This window comes from Lygodium microphyllum, chromosome 17 (genome assembly GCF_053477565.2).
Source record: "Lygodium microphyllum isolate KBCC chromosome 17, Lygodium_microphyllum_v1.1.10, whole genome shotgun sequence".
In the NCBI taxonomy this organism is placed as follows: Eukaryota; Viridiplantae; Streptophyta; class Polypodiopsida; order Schizaeales; family Lygodiaceae; genus Lygodium; species Lygodium microphyllum.
In genome coordinates this window covers 105,443,091-105,453,009 of record NC_141151.1, presented here as the reverse complement: position 1 = coordinate 105,453,009, position 9,919 = coordinate 105,443,091, and the positions used below count along the sequence as shown (strand labels likewise).

Below are 9,919 nucleotides of genomic sequence, written 5' to 3'. Positions count from 1 at the left end.
GCTAATCAATGCTCAAAGGTTCTGGCATTGTTAGCTACATATGCTACCATAAATTCTGCTACATGAAGATCGGGGTCTTCATTGTACTCTCCCTTAAAAATTGGCAATGAGACTACATTTGTTGGCTTGTCATCAATATTTCCACCAGGACGAATCTGACTAGGAAGAGGACCTTGAGTCGCCATAGGGACTTCTGTAAAGAGTGCTTTTAGGGCGTCAAAGAAGGCTTCTACTACAAGCTCGTTCTTAGCCTTGATTCTTATATTCTCTCTTCTCACGCACCTCTGGACTCGTTCTAACACTTGCCTCTTGATTACATCATTCATTAGGGGGTTGTCTCCAAATAGTTGGTCTGTACTCAACAGAATAGAATCAAAGAGGGGCTTCAGTCTCTAGAGGATTCTCTAGCCAACATCTCTTCTACTTCCTTATTTTCAACATCTCTAAATTTAGCTTTCAAACCACTACAAAGGGGGAGATATTCCGTTATGAAAGTATCAAAACTCATTCTTCTTAGGATCATTATTGTGCCATCATTATAATAATGCCAGCTTTTGATGGTTTCAATAGTGTATGTTGTAAAGAATACTCTGTCTACCAACTTCCAGTGGGTTGTTAATTGAACAAACAAGAGGTTGTCAATGCACCAAGCATCCCACGTATCTTGCTGTTGAGTATCCACGAACAAATTTCAACTCTTTTATTTCTTGTTTTCGTGAACCTCCACTGACCGGGACTCCTGAAGCTTCTTCACGATCTCCCACTTGATGTCTAGAAACTTCTCAATGAATGTCAAATCTTCCATGGATGGTCATTCTCTCTGTTTCTACTCTTCAGTTTGTTCCCAAACAATTTGCCACCAAGATGCAAGTTTCTGCTACTTCAACAGTAAGAGAAAATAGTCCATCACACATAGTTTGCATCATGATGGTAATATGCTTCCGCCATTGTGGGATGAACTTCTTGTAGAAATTGGGTTTGGCAATAAGAATCTCCAGCTCTTCAGTGGAAGAAGGAACTTTGCAAGCATCCATTGAATTCTCCTCTTCTTGGTAATGCCATTTCCTTCATTTTCAATCTCTTATGATGCTTGTTGATGGCAAGCTTCCCCGGCTGCGCACCAAAAACATGGAGCCCCAAGAGAAACACCAAGGAAAAGGGATTTCTATCGCAAGAAAATCTATCTTATACCATCAACAAGCTTTTATTTCAACCTTTAGAAAACCACAACAAGGAAAATAGCAAATCTTCACGTAGCATCGTAGTAGATTTCTCCGACGGATTTGATAGAATCAACCATAATCTTCAACATATTCACAAAATCCATAAATAAAACAAGAAACACAAAATTTTACACCATTTTTTTGAATGGAAATAATCACATAGTATACATCTTCATTGTCTTTAGTTCTCTCTATCAATCTCTCATAGATAGACACATTGTTTTGATAGAATTGGCTATCTCTGACTCTCTCTCTTTCTCTCAATCAATAGTACATCATCTCCTCACTACAATGCTCAATAATCACTCATAATAATCCTTCTTAGGTCGTGGATGCACCTCCCAAGAGGCATGGGAGGTATGAAAGGGCACCAGAGCCACTACAGTGTCTCTTCATAGCTCACTTCTGTCTCTGTCACTTCAGTCTGCTCTTCAGTCTTCAGTAACTAATTCTTCCATTTGTTTTAGCTCTTTTGAACTTAGATTCATCCTTTCCAAAATTTTAAAAACTTTTCCAAAGTCATGCCCTCATTCCATAAAACACTTATAGAAGATCTACAGAACAAAACAGAACAGGAATAGAGCAGAGACAGAGGCTCTACAAAAGCTCATCAGAGGATTATAGAAGGTCAACAGAGAACAACAGAACCTCATAACTCATACTAAAACCATTACAAACTATCAAAAACTATTCAATAAGCTTTCAAAATATTTCAACCTTCATCAATCATCAATCCATGCTTCATACAAAAAAAAACCAGAACAAAACAAAAGCTAAACAGAAGGTATCAGAACCTCAACAAAACCTACCAGAACATCACAAAGCTTCATATTTCTATTGAGAATCATCATGATTTTCCAAAACATAATCAATATCATCCAACACACTTTCAAAAACTTCCAAAACAACCAATCATCACTCAAAATCCATCAAAAATCAACCATTCAGGTCTCAAAAACAACAAAAATCAATTAAAAAATCTAGTCTTTTTCCACTCTCAATAAAATTGTTAAACACACACTTAATTTTTAATCAATGAATTTGTGTTTAGAGATCTCAGTCTGAGTATCGGAGTCCTGGTTTCATTTAAAACACCACTTTACCCTAATAATTTGTAATTAACATTTTAAGAAGGAATCATCGTTTTCTTGCTAAGGTTTAACGCCTAATAAAATTTTATCCATTGTTAAATAATTTCTTAAAATAAACCATTCATTAAAAACGATATGTTGAACGTTGAAATGATTAGATTTTTTGGTTAATTTTTATTGTTTTTAAGGCCTGAATGGTTGATTTTTTATGGATTTTGAGTGTTGATCAGTTGTTTTGGAAGTATTTGAGAGTATTTTCGATGATATTGATTATGTTTTGGAAGCTCATAATGATTCTCTGTAGAAATATGAGGTTCTGTGATATTCTAATAGATTCTGATTGGTTCTGATACCTTCTGTTTAGCTTTTGTTTTGTTCTAATTTTCTTTTGTATGAAGCATGGATTGATGATTGATGAAGGGTAGGGTCTTTTGAAAGCTTATTAAATAGTTTTTGATAGTTTGGAATGGTTTTGGTATGAGTTATGAGGTTCTGATGTTTTTTGTTGGCCTTCTGTAACCCTATGATGAGCTTCTGTAGAGCCTCTGTTCCTGCTCTGTTTCTATTCTGTTATGTTTTGTATACTTCTATAAGTGTTCTGTAGAATGTCTATGTGACTTTGGGAAAGTTTTCTATCCTTGGAAAGAGGTGAATTTAATTTCAAAAGACCTCAAGGAAGTGGAAGAAGTAGCTGCTGAAGACTCAAGAGAAGACTAGAGTGAAGTGACAGTGATGAGCTTTGAAGAGTCACCGTAATAGCTCTGGTGACCTTTCATATCAGACACACCTCTTAGAAGGGGCATCCACGACCTAAGAAGGATTATTATGAGTGCTTTTTGAGTGTTGGAGTGAGGAGATGATGTACTATTGATTGAGAGAGAAAGAGAGAATCAGAGATAGCCAATTCTATCAAAACAATGTATCCTTCTATGAGAGATTGAGAAAGAGAAATATGAAGACAATGAAGATGAATCATATGTGATTTATTTCCATTTATAAGTGGTGTATTCTTTTGTGCTCTTGTTAATTTTGATAGATTCTATGAAGATGTTAAAGATTATGGTTGATTTTATCAAATCCGTGGAAGATATCTACTATGATGTTGTGTGAAGATTTGTTCTTTTTCTTGTTGTGGTTCTCTAAAGAATGAAACAAAAGCTTGTTGATGTTACAAGATAGATTTTCTTGTAGTAGAAACCCCTTTTTCTTAGTGTCTCTCTTGGTGCTCCATGTAAAAAAAAGGGATAAATAATAAGAATAATAAAATCAAGGGAGTCCCCCCCTCATCCAGCGCATAAGCATGGGACCAGGGTAAAAAATTTTGTGTCAACAGGATCAGACAGGGCCAAGACGGCGACAGGGAAGTCGGGACGCCACGGGGATGTCGCGAGGTATGTAAAATCAAAAAGACAAGCGTTCACATGCAAGGTGAGGCTCATGGGAACATGGCAAAATAAAGAAAAATTAATAACATGCAAATTGTGTATCAGAATAAAATTCTAAAAAAATAAAAGATGTGTCGGACGATGAGGGAAAAATAAAGGAAAAATGTAGCAATGCATCCAAGGTGAAATGAGGGCATTCACATGGGAAAAATGTGAAAAACGAACTTAAAAACATATACAAGAATTAATATTGAAAAATCCATTAGCTGGAATGAAGTGAGAGAAGACAAAAAAATGTGCAAAAAAAAGTGTCCGACAATCCAATCAAGATAAACCCCGTTCACATTGAAAAAACCCAAAAATCGTACCCGACAAGGGATTTGAAAATTAATATTGAATGATCCGTGCACTAGGCTGAGGTGACTTAGCAAAAAGTGTTGAGTGTTGAAGAAATTCAGCAAACAGAGTTTCCGGCTAATTATGATCAGCCTATAGAGACACAGAGGGCTGAAAATTTTCAGCCAATAGAATTTACTGCTGAAATATTTCAGCATCCAGAGTTTAGAGTTGTTCCTATGCAGTCCATAGAGCAGAGGGCTGAGAATATTCAGCCCACCAGAGGACAGAATTGCTGATTCACAGCATGATTTGAGTAATATAGAGGATCATAATGAAGCTAGGGTTGACACGAAATATAAGACTGTGGATAAGAAGGTGAAGTTGGTAGCTGGACCGCTTCCACCTGACAGTGATCAACAAATAGAGAGGGCTACCAAGCAGCCAATTTTGAGGAATCTAGAGCATATAGGCCATAAATTTTCAGCAAAGACTCTTGCTGAATTAAAAATTGAAAATGGTGATTTCTTGCTACCCTCAGAGAAGAAATGCTTTTAGGATATGCTTGAGCGACATGGAAGGGGGTTTGCTTTTTTCTCGCATGAGATTGGATGTGTAAATCCAGATATTGTTGCCCCTATGGTGATCTTTACTATTCCTCATATTCCATGGAGCCTCCAACCTATTCCAGTGCCTAGGGCACACCTACCAAAGCTAGTTGACTTGTTGAATGAGAAAATCAGGATGGGAATCCTAGAGCCTTCATCTGCACCATACTCAAATAGGTGGTTTACGATTCCAAAGAAGAATGGTACTCTTCGATTTATACAGGACATGCAGCCAGTAAACAAAGTTACTATCAGGAATGTTGGTATAGGTCCAGTTGTGGATGAGTTTGCAGAAGCATTTGTTGGACGTCCCATCTATTCTTTAGGTGATTTGTATTTAGGATATGATCAGTTTCAACTGGCTTTGGAAAGCAGGGACATAACAATTATGAGAACTCCTATTGGGCTTGTCAGGATGTGTACCTTGCCTCAAGGTGCCACTAATTCTATTGCGCATATGATGAATGCCATGCATAAGGTCCTTCGTGAGTACATACCTCAGCTCACCATGCCTTTCTTGGATGATGTGCCCATTAAGGGGTGTGCAGAAGAAAAGAAGAATGAGAGTCTAGATGAACAGGGATGCAGATACTTTGTGGCTGATCATATTTCGGCTTGTAAAAAGATTTTGGCCAGGTTAGAAGAAGTGAACTTGACACTATCAAGGCAAAAATCTGTTTTTGGAGTAAATGAGGTTGTCATTGTTGGACATATGTGTGGATATTATGGCAGGAAACCTTCACCTGAGAAGGTGGATGCTATAGGAAAGATTACAGAGTATTGTTCTACCACTTTAGAGGTACGGATATTCATTGAAGCCTGTGTGTTTTACATGATTTGGATACCCCATTTTGCATACATAGCAGATTGTTTATATCAGCTTCTTTCGAAAGGGGCAGAATTTTTTGGGATGAGAGCCACACTAGAGCCATGCGGAAATTGAAGAAGTTATTGCAGATTGCTCCTACTCTCAGGAAAGCGGATTATAATTGCGGAAGGCCTATTGCATTGACAGTTGACACTAGTCCAATTGGCATAGGTTGGGCTGTGGGTCAAGATGATGCAGATGGAAATAGGTACGCTATTCGGTTTGGGGCAAAAGTCCTAAATGAGAGACAGAGGAGGTATCTGCAAATCAAGAGGGAATTACTGGGAATTGTTACGGCTCTCAAATGTGACAAGTACTTTATTGGAGCCCTAGTTGTGGTAGAGACAGATTGCTTGCCATTGATAGAGGTATGATTACGAGTTGCTCTACTCCGGATATAGCTATGCTGAGATGGATCGCATACATCAAGTCATTAAATCCAGAATTTAAACACATAGCAGGGAAGGATAATCCAGTGGCGGATATGCTGTCTAGAGCTAGGTGTGATGATGAGGAGACACTACTTGCAAAAGAGGATGATGCAAAAATTTCAGCCATTATGGTTGATCATGTTTGCCATGTCTATGATATTGTGGCTTTCATAGAAGAACTCTATGTTGGAGATTGGTTGCAGATTGGCAAGTACCTAGTACACTAAGCAAAAGAGATGAATGGACAGATGAAGAGTTCAAGAAGATCAGAAGAAAATCCTATGGTTATTTCCTCAAGGATGAATTTCTTTGGAAGCACCCGAAGAAAAGAGGTGGATTACCCTTGCGGGTTGTCTGTGATAAAGAGACCCAGTTACAGGTGATGAGGGAGTTTCATGAGAGTCCTTGGGATGGTCATAGAGGAGTGTGGGCTACTTATGAGAAAATCAAGGAAAAATATTGGTGGAAAGGCATGTACAGAGATGTTTCTCGCTTTGTAGAGACTTACAGAGATTGTCAGATGTATTTCGTAGTGCGTCATTGAGATGAGCTTCATCTGACCTATTCGTTATGCATTCATTATAAGTGGGTAGTTGACTTGGTTACTATGCCTATGGGTCTATGGCAGATGAGATATATTGTTTTGGCTAGAGAGGATCTTACTAATTATGTTGAGGGCAAACCTTTGAGAACAAAGACCACTAGTGCAATGTGTAAGCTCTTATTGGACGAAATTTTCTACAGGTATGGCTATGTGGGTAAGATCACTACAGATTGCGGTGAATTGGATGCAGATGAAGCTAGGGAGTTTTTCTCTCAACTACGAATCAAGTTGGCTCTAACCACAGCATACAATCCAGAGGGAAATGGTAACAGTGAAAGAGGGCATCCGCCGATAGTGAAAGCATTAGCCAAAGCATGCAGAGGATGGATTGGAGAATGGCCGAGACTTCTACCATTTGCTTTGTGGGCTGATCGTACGACTCACATGTTACCACAGGATATATGCCCGCAGAGTTGATGTATGGTCAGAAACCGGTTATGCCGACTGAGACTTGTGCTTTGACTTGGTCAGTTTTACCTTGGCAAGAGGATTTGACAAGAGAGGAGCTCTTAGCTCTTTGGATCCGGCAGTTGGAGAGAAGACCAGAGGATATTCAACTAGCTATTGACAGGTTGAAGGTTGCTAGACTTAGAAATAAGGACAGGTTTGACAGCAGGCATCGCTTGTACCCTAAAGCAATAGAAGAGGGAGACTAGGTATTAGTCTTTGATAGTAGCCTTGAAAATCAGCATACTACACTTCGGAAGATGGTGAAAAGATGGTTTGGGCCATACATAGTCAGACATGTCTTTGATAATGCAACATATGAGCTGACAAAATTGGATGGGACAGTGCTTAGACTGCCCATTGCAGGAAAAAGAATTAAGATTTTCAAGAAAAGAGATGATGAGGATTATGCATTGGAAGAATTTGCAAGAGAAGAGCAACGAGAAGAAACTCCAGTAGAAGAGACAGATGATATGATAGATAACCTTGCTGATATACCGGAAATAGTCAATGAAGAGATTGATCTATTTGTGGAACTTGACGACAATGATCATGGGTAGTTGGCCCATCCAGAGGATGCGCAGGATCAGAGGGGGTGGATGTCGTACTGCTGCGCATTCGAGGTGTGAAATCCACCAAAAAGTTGTGTGTGTGACATTTGTTACTTTGTTCATACTTAGTCGTTGTGTTTGCATTTTGTTCTGCATGGGCAGATCATAGCAAAGGTGGTGATACTATTGTGCAAGAAGTTAAGGGTCATACAACAGGGCTGCTTAACTTGAGGAACACTTGATATATGAACTCTACTGTACAATGTTTGCATACTGTTCCTGAACTAAAGGATGCCTTGCAGAAATATTATGGGGGAGGTGCCAATGAACTAGATCCTTCATCTCATCTTTTAACGCTTACTACCCGTGAATTATTTAATGAACTTGATACAAGTCACAGGGTTGTAGCTCCTATTCGGTTTTGGACGGTTCTGAGAGGAAAGTATCCACAATTTGCACAGCAAACAAACACTGGTGCATACATGCAACAAGATGCTGAAGAATGCTGGACACAATTGCTTTACACTTTGTCTCAGTGTTTGCAGCCTACGGGTGATGGCAGGTTATCTTCATCAATTTTGTCAAGGAGCTCTTCAGCATTGAATTAACCAGCAAGATTGCTTGTGCTGAGAGTGGAGAGCAGGAAACAGAAAAAGAGAGAGTGTACTCTTTGAAATGCCACATTTCACAGGATGTCAACCATTTACATGATGGGCTGAAAATAGCAATGAAGTCAGAGCTGGAAAAAGTATCATCAGCTTTAGGAAGAAGTGATGTTTATGTAAAAAGAATCAGAGATCAATGACTTGCGGAAGTATCTGACTATCCATTTTGTTAAGTTTTTCTGGAAGAGAGAGTCTAATCAAAAAGCAAAAATTTTACAAAAAGTAGAATATCCTGTGCTACTGGATATTTTGGGATCTCTGTTCTCACGATCTGAAAAGTAAGCTCAAGGAACCACGCCAGATTCTCAAGGAGAAGGATGATGCCAAAGTAGGTATAACAAAGAGGGAAATAAAAAAAGCAACCAAGAGAGAAAAAAGCAACAGCTTTCTGTGATCGGAGAGTCTGCCATCGAAGAAGAAAGGGGAGGCTTTCAACCTGTTTTTGGGGATTACTGTGGAAGGGAGCAATCAAGCGGCAGATGTTTGGGTGTAATCGAATTTAGGGGAGAAAGAAAAGTCATATGATCCTATTATTTGCGAAGAAGGATGTTGATTGGATTAACAATGAGAGCAGGGCCAGCTCTGTTTGTCACAAGGAGGTTCACTTTACCTTACTTGCGCCGTTGTGCATTACTGGTGAGGCTGTTCCTTAGTGCGCCTGCTGTTGAGGAACCGCCAGGTATTTATCTTTTATATTTCCTTATTTATTAATTTTTTTTCACCCAATAACTATGGTTAATTGTTAAAATGAACTTTAATCAATCACTTTTCCACGCGCGCTCACACCAAACACACATTTTTTTAATAACTTAAAATGAATTAGTTGCTCACTTCACACACACTTTGTGCACTATATACACATCTAAGTTTATTAAAATTGAACCCGCCGTCACAAGTGCACGCACTAACAAAAAGTACTAAATACACACTTAATTTTTAATCAATTAATTTTCATTTAGAGACCTTGGTTTGGGTATCGAAGTCTAGGTTTCGTTTTAAGTATCGCTTCACCCCTAATAATTTGTAATTAACATTTTAAGAAGAAATCGTTGTTTTCTTGTTAAGGTTTAACACCTAATAAAAATTTCATCAATTTTTAAATAATTTCTTAAAACAAACCATTCATTAAAATTGATATGTCGAATGTTGAAATGACTAGATTTTTTTGTTGATTTTTGTTATTTTTTAGGCCTGAACGGTTGATTTTTGATGGATTTTCAGTGATGATTAGTTAACTGTTTAGGAAGTGTTTGAGAGTGTTTTGGATGATATTGATTATTTTTTGGAAGCTCATGATGATTCTCAATAGAAATATGAGATTTTGTGATGTTTTGATAGGATCTATTGAGGTTCTGATTGATTCTGATACCTTTTGTTTTGTTCTAATTTTCTTTTGTAAGAAGCATGAATTAATGATTGATAAAGGTTGGGGTCTTTTGAAAGCTTATTAAATATTTTTTGATAGTTTGGAATGGTTTTGGTATGAGTTATAAGGTTTTGATGTTTTTTGTTGATCTTCTATAACCCTCTAATGAGCTTTTGTAGAGCCTCTGTTCTTGCTCTGTTTTTGTTTTGTTATGTTCTATATACTTCTGTAAGTGTTTTTAAAATGTATGTGTGACTTTGGGAAAGTTTTCTAGCCTTGAAAAGAGGTGAATTTAATTTCAAAAGAGCTCAAGGAAGTGGAAGAAGTAGCTGCCAAAGACTCAA

General features: G+C 38.0%; 1 pseudogene; it reads left to right on the top strand.

The window, feature by feature from the left end:
* The first annotated feature begins 3,695 nt into the window (after positions 1 to 3,695).
* Positions 3,696 to 8,603, top strand: LOC148022227 (ubiquitin carboxyl-terminal hydrolase 6 pseudogene; annotated as a pseudogene).
* Positions 8,604 to 9,919: the final 1,316 nt, after the last annotated feature.